General features: G+C 39.2%; 1 protein-coding gene across 9 annotated transcripts in view; it reads left to right on the top strand.

Annotated features, from left to right (window-relative positions):
* Window positions 1-1,473: 1,473 nt before the first annotated feature.
* PSD3 (pleckstrin and Sec7 domain containing 3) overlaps window positions 1,474-20,089 on the top strand; it is a 746,112-nt gene continuing 727,496 nt past the window's right edge. For 4 of the 9 annotated variants that reach the window (XR_005797446.1, XM_040496941.1, XM_040496906.1 and 1 more), the window contains exons 1-2: window positions 1,479-1,589; window positions 3,342-3,481. The gene's annotated coding sequence lies outside the window, so the exon portion shown is untranslated. Of the gene's footprint in view, window positions 1,590-3,341; window positions 3,498-20,089 lie in introns of all 9 variants that reach the window. The other 5 variants (XM_040496884.1, XM_040496672.1, XM_040497143.1 and 2 more) reach the window with 4 other exon arrangements.

The following is a 20,089-nucleotide window of genomic DNA, read 5'->3' as shown; positions in this document are numbered from 1 at the left end:
ATTATTCTTTTTATTATCAACACATTTTTGGTGCACACCTATTTTGGATAGATATCATTAATGGCACTAAGTGTTGGCTCTAAAATTTTAATATAGGAGAGATTCAGGGACAGCATTCTGGTTAGGGGAAGAAGAGAAAGCAGATTTACCTTAAAGCTGCTTAACATAACGAACAGCTTGAGAAACCATCAGGTTTACATACCAATGTCTAGGGAGGGTAGACTGACAAACCTTAGGGGGGCTACAACTGTAAGTTCTTTAGAGAATGCATATTTCATACCCATGGAACTGCCATTGTGCTAGAAAAGAATATCTTATACCACCACCTTTAAGAAAATCAAACATGTAAATAAATCATGTGGTAGGAGACTTCCTGAAGGAGAGATCTTACCAAGCACTTGGCAATTTGGAAGAAGGAGCTGACAATGCTTTGTGGAGGTGAGTTCAACCTCACAGATATATTTGAGGTGGGTCTTGTGGGACATGTAACAATATGCCAAACAGAGAAACATAAGAGCCAACTAAGCAAATAAAACAGGATGAACAAAGGCTTGATAACATTTAAAGGACTGGGATAGTCAGGAAATGGCATTTTGAGGAATGGCCTAACAGTTAGTGTAGCTACAGTTTAGGATTTAGGCTGGAGGCATAATACCAGGAGATTAGCCCACAGGGATAGGTTGGCCAGATAGTCTGCCAGGGTAAAGCATTTGTACCTCATCATTTAGGTAATGGCTAGCCCCTGATAATTTTTTTAAAATTTTTATTTAAGACAGCGAGAGAAAGAGAGAGAAAGTGACAGAGTGTGGGAGTGAGCAGAAGAAGGGCAGAGAGAGAGAAGGAGAGAGAGAATCTCAAGCAGGCTCCATACTCAGCAAGCAGCCTGACTCGGGCTTGATAGATCTCACAACCATGAGATCATGACCTGAGCCAAAATCAAGAGTCAGATGCTTAACTGACTGAGCCACCCAGGTGCCCCAACCCCCGATAATTTTTAAAGAAGGAAATACTATGATCAAATCCTTATTTTAAGGATATAAAAAAATGAATGTATAGTGTCAACTGAGAGAGATTCCAGCTGTTTTAGTGAGAATGTGCTAGGTTGTGCTACAATAATAAACAAACCTAAAGTTTTTTTTTTTTCAACTTTTTTTTTTTTTAAATTTATTTTTGGGACAGAGAGAGGCAGAGCATGAACGGGGGAGGGGCAGAGAGAGAGGGAGACACAGAATCGGAAACAGGCTCCAGGCTCCGAGCCATCAGCCCAGAGCCCGACGCGGGGCTCGAACTCACGGACCGCGAGATCGTGACCTGGCTGAAGTCGGACGCTTAACTGACTACGCCACCCAGGCGCCCATAACAAACCTAAAGTTTTAAGGGCTTAAAACAACTTATTTTTCTCTTCCAATGGGTTCCACATGGATCAGTAAGGGTTTTATGACACATAATCCCTCAATATTCCATCTTGGAACTGTACCATCTGGATAGAACACAAGTCCTCCTTGTCAGCAAGGGAAGGGAGAATTAATCACACAGCCTTGCCTAACTGAAGAAGGGCTGGAATTATTGATGAGCAAATGGAATGTCTGGTGAGCCTTAACTGTCTCTGGCACGCCAGTAGAAAAAGAATTTTAAAACTATCTGGATACAACATAATAAGAGCCACTGGAGAGGTGAAGGTAGGGTTAGATGCTGTACCTAGGGGCCTAGCCAAGGCCAAGGAGCCATGGAAAAATTGGTCCTTCCACATGCTTCTATTCTTAATCCCATTCTTGCTTACAAATGGCTGTCAACTACCCTCCACTGAGATAGATGTAGATAATTCAGAAGTAAGCTGATAAAAATTCTAGGTCTAGTAGGAGCTGCAAAGACATGGTATGTGGAGATCCAAGGCCATGGTCAGTTGTCAACCCTAACAACTTTTCAGGTGTGTGGATCCCATAGTGCCCATTTCCTTTTTCACCTCTGTGTCCTACTCGTGAGAGAACATAAACTAGGTGACCTCTGCATGAGAGAGAGGGGGAGGACAGAGAAAGGAGAAAGAGAGTATAAAATTTTGTTATGTGGATAAACACATAACAAAATGTTAATCGTGGTTGTTTGGAGGTAGTGAGATTATGGATTACTTTCTTTTTCTCTTTTACTGCCTTTCTTTTCTGCATTTTCACATTTCAAAACTAAACGTTATTAGTTTTCATCATGTGGCAACTTGTTTTATTAAAACACAATATAGACATTGTACTATGTATTCTGCCAATGGCTCTGTAAGGTTGACACTTAAAAATTTTTAAATTATTTTTTAAGTCTTTTTAAAAAACGTTTATTTATTTATTTTGAGAGAGAGAGAGCACACGAGCAGGGGGAAGGGCAGAGAAAGGGAGAGATAGCATCCCAGTTAAAAGCTGTGCTGCCAGCACAGAGCCTGACACGGGGCTCAATCCCATGAACCAAGAGAGCATGACCTGAGCCGGAAATCAAGAGTCAAGACGCTTGACACTTAAAATTTTGATTTAATTTTCTACATTATACAATGAAGAATAGAAAAGGCTAGCAAAAAATCCTCCAACTTCTCTGTGAAACTAGTCTGAGACTCAATCAAGGATCTGAGGACAGAGTTTGGACCACTGCCTGGGAAGAATACCTCCAGAAAAGGGCTTGGGCTGGGGGAGGTCACAGGCCCGTTACTGCCATGAGGCTGAATAGCTAGCAGCAGAACCAGAATCTGCTCTCCCAGAAGCACATTTCTTCAGGGTTGGGTCAACATCTGAGTCCTTGATCTGTGTAGAGAAAATTCTCTCCCCTCTGCCCATGATTGAATAATGAAAGTAATACTATTGATTGTTAAGAATCTTATGTTGATATGAATACTTTAAGAAATCCATTTAAAAGACAAAATGTACTAAGTAGCACATGTGACAGCAGCCTGGGGGCACTATTAATCTGAACAGATAAAAGATGAACACTGGAAGGACAAGAAGTTTGGGGTTTGTAATTTAAGCAATGCAAATTGTTTTCCTGTGTGGATCAAGCCAGGATGGTAACTTGTGGTTATGTCACTGTGAACATTCTTTCCCTCTGTATCATTGGAGAAGTTGCACAGTCATTCTGATTCTCCAGCTGTTTCTAATCAAATTAAATGAAAACTTGAAAAAATACTCAGAACTGAACCCACACCATCTACAGACAGTTCTTGTTTCAAGCAACACTGGGGGAGTGGAATCTTCCTATCACCTACTTACAGCATATTTATTTCATTCCTGACAGAGAGAAAAACAGACTAAGAGCTATTAATTATGCAGAAGATCTATTGTATTCTTTCTTTGGTCCCCTTTCCTTTGCAGGTCTCAGTAGAGAGAGATTGTCTGCCAAGCCCAAGCATTTAGTAATGTGTTTGAAACAGGCCACATGTGGTAACTAAGTCCTCAGAAGACACCATAGGTTCTGAATACCATCAGAGCCAAGAGGTCATTTAAACTCCAAGGTTAGGAAACGGGTCTGTAAGTAAAACTGCACAACATTGTTTCTTTTGGTGATAGATGCAAACATCTCATATAAAATGCTAGCGAACCATATTCTAAATGTTGTAAAGGAATAAAATGATAATTTTTTGTGTGAATTGGTATAATGCAAGCGTAATTAGTAACAGCACAGGGAACTGGTACCCAGTTTCAGTTCCCGTTTACTGGATGTCTCTGCACCTGTAATCTCACCTCTCTAAATATGAATTTTCTCATCAGTGTGATTGGGACAGTACTTCTCTCATTGGAGTTTTGAGTGCCTGGCTCACAGTAAGTGGGGAAACAGAAGGATGGAAAATTCTCACAGCCAGAGAGGGCAGAGTAAGGAGTTAGTTAGCCTCACCTTCTTTGGACTCAGAATCTGGGCTCTTAACCCCTAGGATGTAATGAAAGCAAAAAGCCAATGTAAGAAAATATAGGGCTATTTTTCTGACTGAGAGTAAGAAAGAATTTTTTAGTAGTATAAAAAGTGAAAGAACCATAAAGTAAAATGTATAGATTTAACCACACAAAATTTTAAAAATTTATATAAAAAAACACTTTCTAAAAATTTAAGAGGTAAATACAACTGAGCAAAAATTTACAACATATATTGGTTAATATTCTAAGTATATAAAAAAGCCAAGTGTTTAAAAAGATGAACAGTCAATTTTTAAAAAAGACAAAATACATACACTAAAAATTTACAAAATAAGAAATAAAAATGGCCAATACACATGTAGGAAAATACTGAAAAATTATCCAGAACACTTCATAAGTTGAAAGAATGTTCCAAGACCTCTTCTCTGATTCCATTTTCCCCTCAGGCTCCCAGCTTGTAGTGAGCTGGGAACATGAGAGCTGACAGGATCTAGCCACTGCTGAGTTCTGGCTCCCTTCAGGCCACTCTCCTCCACACTGTATGGTCCAGCCTGCAGAACACAGTAGACTTATGGCATTCTCAGATTTAACCTTCCTGCTGTTGACAATTTGTGACCTACGCTACTGAGGCTTGAATTTTAATCATAGTCGTGTAAGGTTGATGATCAGTTAGCTAGTGAGTGAGCCTAACTGACTGCTAAGCATTCCCAGTTAACTGTGCTTTACTGTTTCATGGTTAAAGCCCATTCTCATACAGTAATAAAAACTGTTTCTTTATGCAAAGTGATCAAGAAAGAAAGAAAATAGCATGGTGGTAGAAGTCAAGTCAAAGCACAAAGGTCTTAGAAACTTTTTGATCTTGGTTAGAAGAAAAAACATCTTGGGTATAAAGCATACTGTTCTACAAAGGCAGTAACAATATTCACAAACAGAATGTTCTAGAAGGTTACCCTTTTGAATGTTAAGGAGTCTACTGAATTGTTCTTCCCTGAATGCATGTTGCTTTAAGATCTGATGCCTTTGCCTTCCCTGTTTTTCACCCTCTTTGCTTCCCTTCTTCCCCATAAAGCCAAGTCCCAACACTTCCTCTGAGAAGCCTGGGCTGCAAATGGGCAGAGGGCATCACATCATCTTTGTATTTGCTTCACACTTTGTGTATGAAAAATGTAACATGGAGGTTAACAGCATAGACTCCTGAGCCAGAACATCTGGGTGCAATCCCAGCCCTGCCACTTATAGACTGTGTGATCTTAAGACAGTTACTTCTCTGTGTCTCAGTGTCTTCATCTGCAAAATGATGATAAAAATAGCAACTACTCATAGGAATGTTGTAAGCCTTAAGGTAGTTAGTAGGGTTCTTAGGACAGTGTCTGACACATATGAAATGCTGTTTTATCATTCTCCTATAAAACTTCCCATACTTTATTGTAGTTAACTGTTTATATGCAGAGCAGGGTTGAAAAAGAAAAAAAGAGGACTACCAAAACTCAGTTGTGCAGATAAAGTGTAGTTTCTTTAATTTGTTTATAGATTTTCTGAACTTCCTCATGACTGAGAACTGCCACCTCTACTCCTCTTGCTCTGGGAGATAAAGCAACCAAATTTACTCCAGCTTTGTAAACTGAGTTTGATCCAGTAATTTAAATAGCCCATTGATAATGCTATCTTTGAAATAATTGCTTAGACTCTTTTTTGCAGCCCTCCAAACCTCATCTGACTCCTCTGGGTTGGCCTCTGAGTTTCCGGAAGGAGGGAGGATGCCCTGCCTCTGACGGGGGAGTGTACAAGGCTCTCCAATACACGCAGTGCTTTCTGGTCCTCTCTTATCCCAGCTGGGAGGCTGTGCTGGCCTTCTACCGGGGCCTGCTGCTAATAAACTCACACTCATCTCTTTCTCAGCTCCGAAAGACCTACTAGCCTCTTTTGCTGACTTAGCTCCACCAGCTGTGGCCTCCTCCAAGTCCCTGTTGTGTGTTTCGCCCTGTTCCAGGTAATCTACCCCTAGCTCTCTTGCTGTTAGCTGCCTCTCAACTTAGTATCCCCACCACATGAGATGCGTGAGGAGCTCAGGAGTGCAAACTAGACCCTTTCTCTGCCTGAACATGCTGCTCTGCTCTATGATTCGTTCAGGGGCAACTAGCCCCCAGAATTTCCAAATTCTCTCAAACATACAACTGCCTCTTTTTTAAAAATGTTTATTATTATTATTATTGAGAGAGAGAGAGAGGAAAAGACAGAGTGCAAACAGGAGAGGGGCAGAGAGAGAGGGAGACACAGAATCCAAAGTGCTCTGAGATGTTAGCACAGGGCCTGATGCAGGGCTCAAACCCACGAACAGTGAGATCATGACCTGAACCAAAGTCAGAGGTTTAACCAACTGAACCACACAGGTGCCCAGCAACTGCCTCTTTTGACCATCATATTCCCACTATACCTGGGAGTAGAATGGGGGCTTTCCTCCATTTCTTGCAGATTGTCTGTCCCCTGTTGCCCTTACATGGAACTCTGGTCTTGACAGCTGGTCTGGAACTTAATATAGCTTTCTTCCCTTCATATCCTATCTGAATAGTGCCTGCCTTTAAAGCCTATTTTGTAAGTGAAAAATCCAATTCAAAAATTAGATTCATTAGAATCTAAATGCTAATGCTTTCTTTTCTCTTTGGCATTCATGCTTAAACATTTTTAATCCCCTCAAGGCTGACAAAGAAAGGTTAAATACAGTAAATTACCACCCAACACACACACACATACACACACACACACACACACGCACACACACACAACTGGAAACATCAGCCCCATTATCTGAGTTTGTCTCACAGCCCCTGAGCTCTGCAGAGACTGACTGTCCCATTCACTGAGCTGGGTCTGTCTCAATTTGAATACGGGCACTACCACTTACCTTGAGACTTTAGGCAAGTTATGTGGTCTATCTGTGTCTATTTTTTCATCTGTAAAATACAGATAAGAATATGATTTTGTGGGATTCTTTTGAGGGTTAAATAAATACATGAAAAATATTCAGAGCAGTGTGCCTGGCATGCAATAACTGCTCAAAAAGTGAGAATCATTATTGCTATTAGCTCAGCACTTCTCCAGAGTAGTTTGCTCAATAAATGTTCATTGAAAGATCATACAATGAGATATAGATCAGGAGTTCTGATTATCAGCATAGAAATATGAGTTTAATAGCCTTGTATCCTTATACTACATATCTTTTGCAATCATGTGTCTCTAATCCTTACTCATAAGGAAAACCCCAATTAGCCTTTCTTTCACCTAATGCCATGCATTTAAATATTTGATACTTATTCCCAAAGCTACTTTTAAAAATTGGTCTTAGAGGGATGCTGGAAGACAGTGGCATAAAAGGATGCTGGGCTCACCTCGTCCTGCTGATCGCTTAGATTCCACCCACATCCCCCTAAATAATCCAGAAAACCACTGGAAGACTAGCAGAACAGACTCTCCAGAGCCAAGCATAGACAAGAGGCCCACAGAAGAGGGTAGGAAGGGCAGAGAGGCGGTGTGTGCTATGCGGACTGGCAGAAGGGAGCCGGGGCTGTAGAGGGGCAGCCTGCCGGGCAAGGCAGAGCCCCCGAAGTCTGGCTTGCAAAAAGTGGAGGGGCCAGACTGCATGAGTTCTGACAGCCAGGGGAACTTAACATCTGGAATGTTAAAAGTCAATGGCTCTGCTCTCAGAGAATGGGGAGGGTGAGAGGACGCCAGGAGGGTGAGTGGTTGAGTCCCAAAAAGACAGAGCTTGGCAGGGGAACAAAGGCGCTGGCAAGTACCATTTCCCTTTCCCATCCCCCAGCCGAAATTCCAAAGGGAACCAGTTCCTGCCACTGAACTTGATTGCACCGCCCAAATGCCCAACACTGTGCTTATGTGGATCCATCCCTCACATGGGCCTGCCTGCCTCCTGGTGCTGCAGAGTCCCTCCCTCAGGGGGCCACTGAGGACTGGGCTAGCTAAGCCTGCCCATCTTGCCCCTGTGCACCTTGTGGATCCACCTGATCTAATAAGCCCTTGGCCAGATCCCATGGAAGCAGCACCACAAGCCTGGAAATGTGCAAGCAGCCCAGACAGGGACCACACCACTCCACAGTGAGTCCTGCCCCTGGGAGAGGGGAAGATAAGGTACACACCAGTCTGACTGTGGCCCAAGCAGTGGGCTGGAGGCAGACATTGGGTCTGACTGCAGCCCCACCCACCAGCACAAGTTTCTCCAGACAGCACAAGGGAAGTGCCCTGCAGTTTGGAGCTACTTCAGGGACTACCCAAAATGATGAAATGGAAAAATTCTCCTCAAAAGAAATTACACAAAGTAGTGACAACTAACAAATTGATCAAACTGATTTAAGCAATATAACAGAACAAGAATTTAGAATAATAGTCATAAAATTAATCGCTGGGCTTGAAAAAAACATAGAGGAAAGTAAAGAACCTATTGCTACAGAGATCAAGGGAGTAAGAAATAGTCATGAGGGACTAAAAAATGCTATAAACGAGGTGCAAAATAAAATGGAGGTGGCCATAGCACGGATTGAAGAGGCAGAGGACAGAATAGGTAAATTCAAAGATTAAATTATGGAAAAAGAGGAAGCTGGGAAAAGATTAAAAAAATCCAGGAGTATGAGGGGAGAATTACAGAACTAAGTGATGTAATCAAACAGAAAAATATCCATATTGTAGGTATTCTGGAAGAAGAAGAGAGAGAAAGGGGCTGAAGGTATACTTGAACAAATCATAGTTGAGAACTTCCCTGATCTGGGGAAGGATAAAGGAATTGAAATCCAAGAGGCATAGAGAACTCCCTTCAGACATAGCTTGAATGGATCTTCTGCATGACATATCATAGTGAACTAGCAAAATACAAGGATAACGAGAAAATTCTGAAAGCAGCTAGGGATAAACAGGCTCTAACTTACAAAGGTAGACACATAAGAGTAGTAGCAGACCTATGCACTGAAACTTGGCAGGCCTGAAAGGAATGGCAGGAAATCTTCAATGTGATGAACAGGAAAAATATGCAGCCAAGAATCCTTTATCCAGCAAGTCTGTCATTCAGAATAGAAGGAGAGATAAAGGTTTACCCAAACAAAGAAAAACTGAAGGAATTCATCACCACTAAATCAGCCCTACAAGAGATCCTAAGGGGGTTTCTGTGAGTGAAATGTTGCAAGGACCACAGAGTACCAGAGACATCACTACAAGCATGAAACCTACAAATAACACAATGACTCTAAACCCATATCTTTCAATAATAACACTGAATGTAAATGGACTAATTGCTCCAACCAAAAGACATAGAGTATCAGAATGGATAAAAAAACAAGACCCATCTATTTGCTGCCTACAAGAGACTCATTTTAGACCTGAGGATACCTTCAGATTGAAAGTGAGGAGATGAAGAACTATCTATCATGCTACTGGAAGTCAAAAGAAAGCTAAAGTAGCCATACATCAGACAGACTAGATTAAATTGAAGGCTATAACAAGAGATGAAGAAGGGCATTATATAATAATTACAGGGTCTATCCATCAGGAAGACCTAACAATTATAAATGTCTATGCACAAAATTCGGATGGACCCAAATATATAAAACAATCACAAACATAAGCAACCTTATGGATAAAATGTGGTAACTACAGGGGACATTAATACTCTACTTACAACAATGGATAGATCATCTAGACAGAGAATCAGTAAAGAAACAATGACCCTGAATGATATATTGGATCAGATGGACTTGACAGATATATTTAGAACTCTGCATCCAAAAAGAACAGAATATACTTTCTTCTCGAGTGCACATGGGACATTCTCCAAGATAGATCACATACTGGGTCACAAAACAGCCCTCAATAAGTATACAAGAATTGAGATCATACCATGCACACTTTCAGATCACAATGCTATGAAACTTTAAATCAACCACAGGAAAAAGTCTGGAAAACCTCCAAACGCATGGAGGTTAAAGAACATCCTACTAAAGACTGAATGGGTCAACCAAGCAATTAGAGAAGAAATTAAAAAATATATGGAAACAAATGAAAATGAAAATGCGACAATCCAAATGCTTTGGGATGCAGCATAGGCAGTCCTGAGAGGAAAATACACTGAAATCCAAGCCTATCTCAAGAAACAAGAAAAATCCCAAATACAAAATCTAACAGCACACCTAAAGGAAATAGAAGCAGAACAGCAAAGACACCCCAAACCCAGCAAAAGAAGAGAAATAATAAAGATCAGAGCATAAATAAACACTATAGAATACAAAAAAACTGTAGAGCAGATCAATGAAACCAAGAGTTGGTGTTTTGAAAAAATAAACAAAATTGATAAACCTCCAGCCAGGCTTCTCAAAAAGAAAAGGGAGATGACCCAAATAGATAAAATCATGAATGAAAACGGAACTATTACAACCAATCCCTCAGAAATACAACCAATTATCAGGGAATATAATGAAAAATTATATTCCAAGAAACTGGACAACCTGGAAGAAATGGACAAATTCCTGAACTCCCACACACTTCCAAAACTCAAACGAGAAGAAATAGAAAATTTGAACAGACTCATAACCAGCGAAGAAATTGAATCAGTTATCAAAAATCTCCCAACAAATAAGAGTCCAGGACCAGATGGCTTCCCTGGGGAATTCTACCAGACATTTAAAGCAGAGATCATACCTATCCTTCTCAAGCTGTTCCAAAAAATAGAAAGGGAAGGAAAACTTCCAGACTCATTCTATGAAGCCAGAATTACTTTGATTCCCAAACCAGAAAGAGACCCAGCAAAAAAAAGACAACTACAGGCCAATATCCCTGATGAATATGGATGCAAAAATTCTCAATAAGATACTAGCAAATCTAATTCAACAGCATATAAAAAGAATTACTCACCACGATCAAGTGGCATTCATTCCTGGGCTTCAGGCCTGGTTCAATATTCACAAGCCAATCAATGTGATACATCACATTAATAAAAGAAAAGATAAGAACCATATCATCCTGTCAATGGAGGCAGAAAAAGCATTTGACAAAATTCAGCATCCTTTCTTAATAAAAACCCTTGAGAAAGTCTGGATAGAAGGAACACATTTAAATATTATAAAAGCCATTTATGAAAAACCCACAGCTAATATCCTCAATGGGGAAAAACTGAGAGCTTTCCCTCTGAGATCAGGAACATGACAGGGATGTCCACTCTTACCACTGTTGTTTAACAGAGTGTTGGAAGTTCTAATATCAGCAATCAGACAACCAAAGGAAATCAAAGGCATCAAAATTGGCAAAGATGAAGTCAAGCTTTCACTTTTTGCAGATGACATGATATTATACATGGAAAACCCAATAGACTCCACCAAAATTGGCAAAGATGAAGTCAAGCTTTCACTGTTTGCAGATGACATGATGTTATACATGGAAAACCCAATAGACTCCACCAGAAGTCTGCTAGAACTGATACATGAATTCAACAAAGTCGCAGGATACAAAATCAATTTTTCAGAAATCAGTTGCATTCTTATACACTAATAATGAAGCAACAGAAAGACAAATAAAGAAATTGATCCCATTCACAATTGCACCAAAAATCATAAAATACCTAAGAATAAACCTAACCAGAGATATAAAAGATCTGTATGCTAAAAACTATAGAAAACTTATGAAGGAAATTGAAGAAGATACAAAGAAATGGAAAAACATTCCGTGCTCATGGATTGGAAGAATAAATATTGTTAAAATGTCAATACTACCCAAAGCTATCTACCCATTCAATGCAATCCCAATCAAAATTGCACCAGCATTCTTCTCGAAGCTAGAACAAGCAATTCTAAAATTTGTATGGAACCACAAAAGATCCCAACTAGCCAAAGTAATATTGAAGAAGACCAAAGCGGGAGGCATCACAATCCCAGACTTTAGCCTCTAGTACAAAGCTGTAATCATCAAAACAGCAGGGTATTGGCACAAAAACAGACACATAGACCAATGGAATAGAATAGAGACTCCAGATGTGGACCCACAAAAGTATGGCTAATTAATCTGTGACAAAGCAGGAAAAAGTATCCAATGGAAAAAAGAGAGTCTCTTTAACAAATGGTGCTGGGAGAATTGGACAGCAACATGCAGAAGAATGAAACTAGACCACTTTCCTACACCATTCACAAAAATAAACTCAAAATGGATGAAGGACCTGAATGTGAGATAGGAAACCATCAAAACCCTAGAGGAGAAAGCAGGAAAAAATCTCTCTGACCTCAGCCACAGCAATTTCTTATTCGACACATCTCCAAAGGCAAGCACAAATGAACTACTGGGACCATATCAAGATAAAAATCTTCTGCACTGCAAAGGAAAAAAATCAACAAAACCCTAAGGCAACTGACAGAATGGGAAAAGATATTTGCAAATGACATCCTGGACAAAAGGCTAGTATCCAAAATCTATATAGAACTCACCAAACTCCACACCCGAAAAACAAATAATACAGTGAAGAAATGGGCAGAAGACATGAATAGACACTTCTCTAAAGAAGACATTCAGATGGCTAACTGGCACATGAACAGATGCTCAACGTCACTCCTCATCAGGGAAATTCAAATCAAAACCACACTCAGATATCATCTCCCGCCAGTCAGGGTGGCTAAAATGAACAAATCAGGAGACTAGATGCTGGCAAAGATGTGGAGAAACAGGAACCCTCTTGCACTGTTGGTGGGAGTGCAAACTGTTGCAGCCACTCTGGAAAACAGTATGGAGGTTCCTCAAAAAATTAAAAATAGAACTACCCTATGACCCAGTAATAGCAGTGCTAGGAATTTACCCAAGGGATACAGGAGTGCTGATGCATAGGGGCAATTGTACCCCAATGTTTATAGCAGCACTTTCAACAATAGCCAAATTATGGAAAGAGCCTAAATGTCCCTCAACTGATGAATGGATAAAGAAGTTGTGGTTTATATATACAATGGAATACTACTTGGCGATGAGAAAGAATGAAATATGGCCATTTGTAGCAACATGGATGGATCTGGAGGGTATTATGCTAAGTAAAATAAGTCATACAGAGAAAGACAGATACCATATGTTTTCACTCTTATGTGGATCCTGAGAAACTTAACAGAAGTCCATGGGGCAGGGGAAGGATAAAAAAAAAAAGTTACAGAGAGGGAAGGAGGCAAACCATAAGAGATTCTTATAAACTGAGAATAAACTGAGGGTTGCTGGGGGGCCGCCCCCCGGGAAAGTGGGTGATGGGCATTGAGGGCACCTGTAGGGATGAGCCCTGGGTGTTGTATGGAAACCAGTTTGACAATAAATTCATATTAAAAAAGAAAGAAACTTGAATTACAGTTGTTAGGTGCAAGAGATCAATTAATTCTGTTGTTCTACCAATTCATTACAAAGATGTGTCTAAGTTTTTCCTTATGGAAATGAATTTAGTTCATATTGTAGTCTGTCAAGTTTTTCTTTATGTGTTTTGTAATTTAGTTCTTAGAAGCATACATAATTAGAAATATTATTTCTCTCTCATGAATTGAAACTGTTATCATTATGTAAAGATTCTCCCTAGGTCTAGTAAATATCTCAATTATGGAATATTAAAAAAATAATAAGAATTGGTCTTAGAGAAAGTGAAGATGCAAACATAATAGCAGCACAGGGAAGTGAGAGGGCATTGCTCTGAGAATCAAAAGACAGGCATCCCACTTGCAGCTCTGGTTCATCCAGGCCAATGACCCTGGTAAGCACTGTCACCATTCCAGCCCACCTCTTGTTGCTGCACTAGATGTCTGAGTTTCTTCTAGTAAACAATGGTCTTCCTTATTTCTCTGAAGAAACAGCACATAGCATTATGAACTAGATTTGCAGCTCTGAATTTGCTTCCATAGTCCTTTAGTTTGGTTCAGGATTCCATCGAAGTCCTCTTGCAAACTGAAAACAACCCCTTGGATGATGGGAATCCTGGTTTAAAATGGGCCTTGTACAACCAGGAAAATTAAAAGGGTCTAGATACATATGCTTTGTATCCTTACTTTATTGATTTAAAGACATTGATGAATTTAAATGTAAATTATTTATGAATTAATAACAGCAAAATTTAAACACTCTTTGAGAAAGAACTTCTGAAGAAAAAAATTTAAGTTAAAAAAATTAATTTATTTTACTCTTTTTACCCATCATCAAGATATTTCTAGTCATACTTCTCAAATTTTCTTCAAAGTATGTAATATGACCTGAGTTTTTATTTATGTTTTAAAATTTTTTTAATGTTTATTTTTGAGAGAGAGAGAAACATTGAGTGTGAGTGGGGGAGGGGCAGAGAGAGAGGGAGACACAGAATCCAAAGCAGGCTCCAGGCTCCGAGCTGTCAGCACAGAGCCTGACGTGGGGCTTGAACTCACAAGATGTGAGATCACGACCTGAGCCGAAGTCGGACACTCAAACAACAGAGCTACCCAGGCACCCCGACCTGAGTTTTTAAAAGAATCTTGGCATGGGGCACCTCGGCAGCTTAGTCGGTTGAGCATCCGACTTCAGCTCAGGTCATGATCTCAAGGTTTGTGAGTTTGAGCACAGGGTCAGGCTCTGTGCTGACAGCTCGGGGCCTGGAGACTGCTTTGGATTCTGTGTCTCCCTCTCTGCTCTTCCCCTGCTCAAACTCTGTCTCTCTCTCTCAAAAATAAATAAAGATTAAAAAAATTAAAAAAAAAGAATCTTGGCATGATTTTTGTTTATCATTTAAAAAATATTTTATAATTATAAATGCTGATATATCTTTTATATTATATACATAAGAATTTGTTTATGTTTAATTTGCTTATTCTTTGAAGGGACCTAAGAAAAATAATATTTTGGAGAAAAGTTAAAGAATTGTTTTTAGTTCCACCTCAATTATCTTAAACTTCTGTTAATTAATTTATACACATATATGTAGTCTAATGACTGTTCACTTGTTTATGTACCTGTCTTCCATTTAAGAGTATATTAACAAAATATTTAAATACCCTACACATATACCAACACAGTCATGGTTAAATAAACCACCAAGATGAGAATAAACACAGTGATATATACACATCAACTATGCTGATAAGACGGATATTAGCATTTATGAATTATTTTCACCTTATTTTTCTGGAGTACTAGTTCTTCACTCAAACTAGTAATTTCTCATTTTCCACTATTTACTTCTAGCTCTCCAAATTCATCCTTTTGTTATTTTCTGTTTACTTTTTATTTTTATATTCTACTGTTAATTCTTTCCCCAGACTTCAGCTGGTATTAAATTTCTTTTCTGGGATGGTTTAAAATCATTTTATTTTTCTTCATGGTTCTCTCTTTCTTCTCTATAATCTCGTGGCATTCTTTCCAGCATGCCATACTTTTTACAGAATTGCATTGATTGCAGTTGGTCTTAAGCTTTATATTTCTGAGCTTTACACATAGCAAGATTGTGTTTGAAAGCAAACTATCAATACCGTTAACTGCCCCCAAACTCAATCCTACCCTTGAATCTGCCAATAAAGCTATATGGGAATATAGGGATTAGGCAATAGTTTGTACTGAACAGTCTCTGCTGAGATATGACTGGTTCTCTTCCTAATGGAAAATCATGCCCACTTTCCCTTTTCATGGGGTAATACTTTTTCTTACTGTGTGATCTATTATCACTTTCAATCAACAAGGGAGATCCCATTGATCTGAGATGAAAAAGGTACATAGCATGGTAAAGTTCTACCAGCATTAACACCTCCTCCATATGTATAAGTATAAAGAAAAATTCTGACTCAAATTATAGAAAGAGGAATAAAATTAGCTCCAATGGACTTTTAATAAAACATATGTTATTGGGAGAAAAAAAATAAAATTCTAGAGGATTCATTTGTCAATCTGTGAGTCTAAAAGTTTCATTAAAAAAAGTAGAATCAAAGAATGTGTCAGCTGGAAAAGGCCTAGGGATCATCTAGGGGCCCACTCATTTTAGAGATGAGTAAATGAGGAAATGGGACTAGCCCAAGCCTCTGGAGGAATTACTGGTAGAGCCAGGAGTAGAACCAAGCTCACTTCAGTGCTCCCACTGGAATTTGTTGGGGGATGCCAGAATCAGTCACCTGCAATCCATTGCTGTAACAGAGTGTACTGAAACCTTCTGGAGACCTGGTGATTATCCCAAAATTGACTGAAAAAATTGAAAAAATTATTCACAAATATATATCTAATTCAAAGTTAAAATTCAAACTATGAAAAATGTCTATATAATTTCACCACAGTTTTTAGTCTTTTTAGTGTATTGGTGGTCTGTTTTTGTATGTTATAGTAAAGATACATTGAAGTTTTCCTTATTATAAATATATTTTTTAAGTTGGAGTTTGTGAGCAGGGATAGTTTGACAGAAACATTTGGGAGGAAATTCTACATTTCCAAAGCATGCCTTCAGTATAGGAAAAGAACAAATGTGTTGATTTTTCTTTCAAGTGTGTTGTTTTGCTTAGGTCTTAGTCATAGCACAATATATGGAAATTTTTATTTTAGCAAAGGGAAAGAAATGGAACAATCATCTAAAGGAACAAGACATTTGGGCAAGAACCCAAGCACCTGGATGTCTAAAATATATAGCCTTGTTTGGAATAGACATTCTCTTCCTGTGTCTCTGACTTTCATAGTCAGATTGAAGTATAAAGAAATCTAACTGCTTATATGTTTCTAGAACTAAACCTAAAGTCTATCAAAAGGCCCCATTCTTCTTGGAGATAAAAAAAAGTCAAGGATATTTTCAAATGACTTATCCCATAAAGGGTTAGGCTTTAAATTAGCACTTTTGTATTTTTTTGATAAATACCCAGTAGTGTGCTCACCGGTTCATAGAGTAATTATATTTTTACCTTTTTGAGGAAACTCCATACTGTTTTCCAGAGTGGCTGCACCAGTTTGCAGTGCATGAGGGTTCCCCTTTCTCCACCTCCATGCCAACACCTGTTATTTCTCATGTTATTGATTTTAGCCATTTTGACAAGTGTGAGGTGATATCTCATTGTGGTTTTGGTTTTTATTTCCCTGATGATGCACTGATGTTGAGCATCTTTTCATGTGTCTGTTGGCCATCTGGATGTCTTCTTTGGAAATATGTCTATTCATGTCTTCTGCCCACTTTTAATTGGATTATTCATTTTGGGGGGGTGTTGAGTTTTATAAGTTCTTTATATATTTTGGATACTAACCCTTTATGAGATATGTCCTTTGCAATTATCTTCTCCCCAGTCCACAGGTTGCCTTGTACTTTTGTTTATTGTTTCCTTTGCTATGCAGAAGATTTTATTTTGATGTAGTCCCAATAATTTATTTTTCCTTTTGTTTCCCTTGCCTCAGGAGACCTATCTAGAAAAAAGTTGCTCTGGCTGATGGCAGAGAAATCAGTGCTTATGCTTTCTTTTATGGTTTCAGATGTCACATTTAGGTCTTTAATCCATTTTGAATTTATTTTTGTGTGTGATGAAAGCAAATGGTGCAGTTTCATTCTTTTGCTGTCCAGTTTTTCCTACAACATTTGTTGAAGAGACAGTTTTTTTTTTCTCCCCATTGGATAGTCTTTCCTGCTTTGTTGAAGATTAATTGACCATATAGTGGATTTATTTCTCAACATACTATTCTGTTCCATTGATAAATGTGTCACTGGGTTTTTGTACCAGTACCATACTTTCTTGATCACTATAGCTTTGTAGTATAACTTGAAGTCTGGAATTGTGATGCTGTTTTAGGATGGAATGTTCTGAATATATATGTTAAGTTCATCTCATCCAGTGTGTCATTCAAAACCTATTTATTTTCTGCTTAGATGATCTGTCCATTGATGTAAGTTGGATGTTAAGGTCCCCTATGATTATTGTATTATTATCAGTTAGTTCCTTTGGGCTTGTTATTAATTGTTTTATACATTTGAGTGCTTTCATGTTAGAGGCATGAATATTTACAATTGTTAGATCTTGTTGGATCATCCCTTTTATTATGATATAGTGCTCTTATTCATCTCTGCTTACCATCTTTGTGTTAAAGTCTACCCTGTGCAATATAAGTATTGCTACTCTGGTTTTCGTTTGACGTCAATTTGCATGATAAATATTTCTCCATCCCCTCACTTTCAATTTGCAGGTGTCTTTAGATCTGAAATGATTCTCTTGTAGGCAGCATAGGGAGGGACTTCATTTTTTTAATCCATTCTGACGCCCTATGTCTTTTGATTGGAGCATTTACTCCATTTATATTCAAAGTAATTATTGATAGATTTGTATTTATTGCCATTTTATTACTCGTTTTGTCATTGTTTCTGGAGATTTTCTCTGATCTTCTTGTCTTTGTCACTTTTGGTCTGTCCTTTTCACTCAAAGAGTCCCCATTAATATTTCTTGCAGGGCTGGTTTAGTGGTAATGAACTCTTTTAGATTTTATTTGTTTAGGAATTTTTTTATCTCCCCTTCTATTCTGAATGATAGCTTTGCTGAATACACTGTTCTTGGCTGCAGACTTTTATCATTTAGCACATTGAATATATCATGCCCCTCCCTTCTGGCTTGCCAAGTTTCTGTGGAGAAGTTTCCAGGTAACCTTGTGGGTCTTCCTTGTAAGTTAAGAATTTCTTTTGTTTTGCTGCTTTTAGTATTTTTTCTTTGTCACTATATTTTACAAATATAATTACAATATGTCTTGGTACTGGCCTGCTATGGTTAATTTTGATGGGAATTCTCTGTGCCTCTTAGAGATGGATGTCTGTTTCCTTCCCTAGATTAGGAAAGTTTTCAGCTATTATTTCCTCAAATAAATTTTCTGCCCCCTTTTCTCTCTCTTCTTCTGGGACTCCTATCATATGAATGTTACTATGTTTGATGGAGTCACATGAGTCTATTCTCATGTTGCTTAATTTTTCTTTCTCTCTTTAGTTCAGCTCCATTCTTTTCCATTATTTTATCTTCTCTATCACTAATTCATCTCCCTGCTTCTTCCAGCCTGTTTTTCATTCCATCAAGCATGTTTCTAATCTTGTTTATTGCACTCTTCATCTCTGATTGATACTTTAACTTTTTTATCTCTGTTGTAAGGGTCTCACTGATGTCTCAAGCCCAATGAGTATCTTCATGATAGTTGCTTTTTTTTTTTTAATTTTTTTTTCAACGTTTATTTATTTTTGCGACAGAGAGAGACAGAGCATGAACGGGGGAGGGGCAGAGAGAGAGGGAGACACAGAATCGGAAACAGGCTCCAGGCTCCGAGCCATCAGCCCAGAGCCTGACGCGGGGCTCGAACTCCCGGACCGCGAGATCGTGACCTGGCTGAAGTCGGACGCTTAACCGACTGCGCCACCCAGGCGCCCCCATGATAGTTGCTTTAAATTCTCCACCAGACATATTACTTATATCTATTTCAATTAGATCTCTGGCCATGACCTTTTCTTGTTCTTTCATTTGGGCTAAATACTTCCATTCACATTTTGTCTAAGTCTCTATCTTCTTCTCTGTGTTAGAAAAGCCAGTTTGTCTCCTGCTCCTGAAGGATGGCTTTATGACGTGATTCATATAGTGTTCAGGCCCTGGCACTTCCAGGAGTGTCTCTGATGTATGCTGTGTGTGCTCTGCTATTGCGTTTTGGTTGTTCTATCCTTGATGCCAGTTGTCTGCAGAGGCTGTCCTTGCCTGCTATGGGAAGTGTTTGGTCCCTGGCCTGAATGTGGTGAGTTTTGACTAGGTGTGCCCTGGTCTGCTTGTTAAATGAGACCTGATACTACTTCCACTAGAACTGAAGCCCTGTAGAACTCTCTGGTCAGGAGACGTGATATGGAGAGGGGTTTCTCCTGGTCTTCTCTGAAAGGGGCCTGTTGCACTGGGATGGAGGCGTGCTTGACTGAGAAGAGCAGCCCCACCAAAGTGCAGAGCTGTGGCACTTGGAATAAGCAAGATAGGCAGCCAGTGTCAGCACTTCACTGATTTTTGTAGATGGCTCTGTGTTTATGCTGATGGTGGGGGAAGAAAATGGCACCAGCCAGCTCCTTTGTCCCCAGAGAGGTGTCTCCGTGAACACTGACTCTCAGGCACATGCTTTAAGAGCAAATAATCTCTCCACTGTGTGTTTCAGGTGCTCTTCAAATTGCAGCCCAGGTTGTTTGCCATCTCACCAGGAACAGGGCAGTGCCCTCTGGTCTATATCCCAAC

The sequence above is a fragment of the Herpailurus yagouaroundi genome, unplaced genomic scaffold (genome assembly GCF_014898765.1).
Source record: "Herpailurus yagouaroundi ecotype Mexico unplaced genomic scaffold, PumYag 28, whole genome shotgun sequence".
Classification (NCBI taxonomy): domain Eukaryota; kingdom Metazoa; phylum Chordata; class Mammalia; order Carnivora; family Felidae; genus Herpailurus; species Herpailurus yagouaroundi.
Note: the sequence above shows the minus strand (reverse complement) of the source record. Positions and strands in the feature narration are given on the sequence as shown.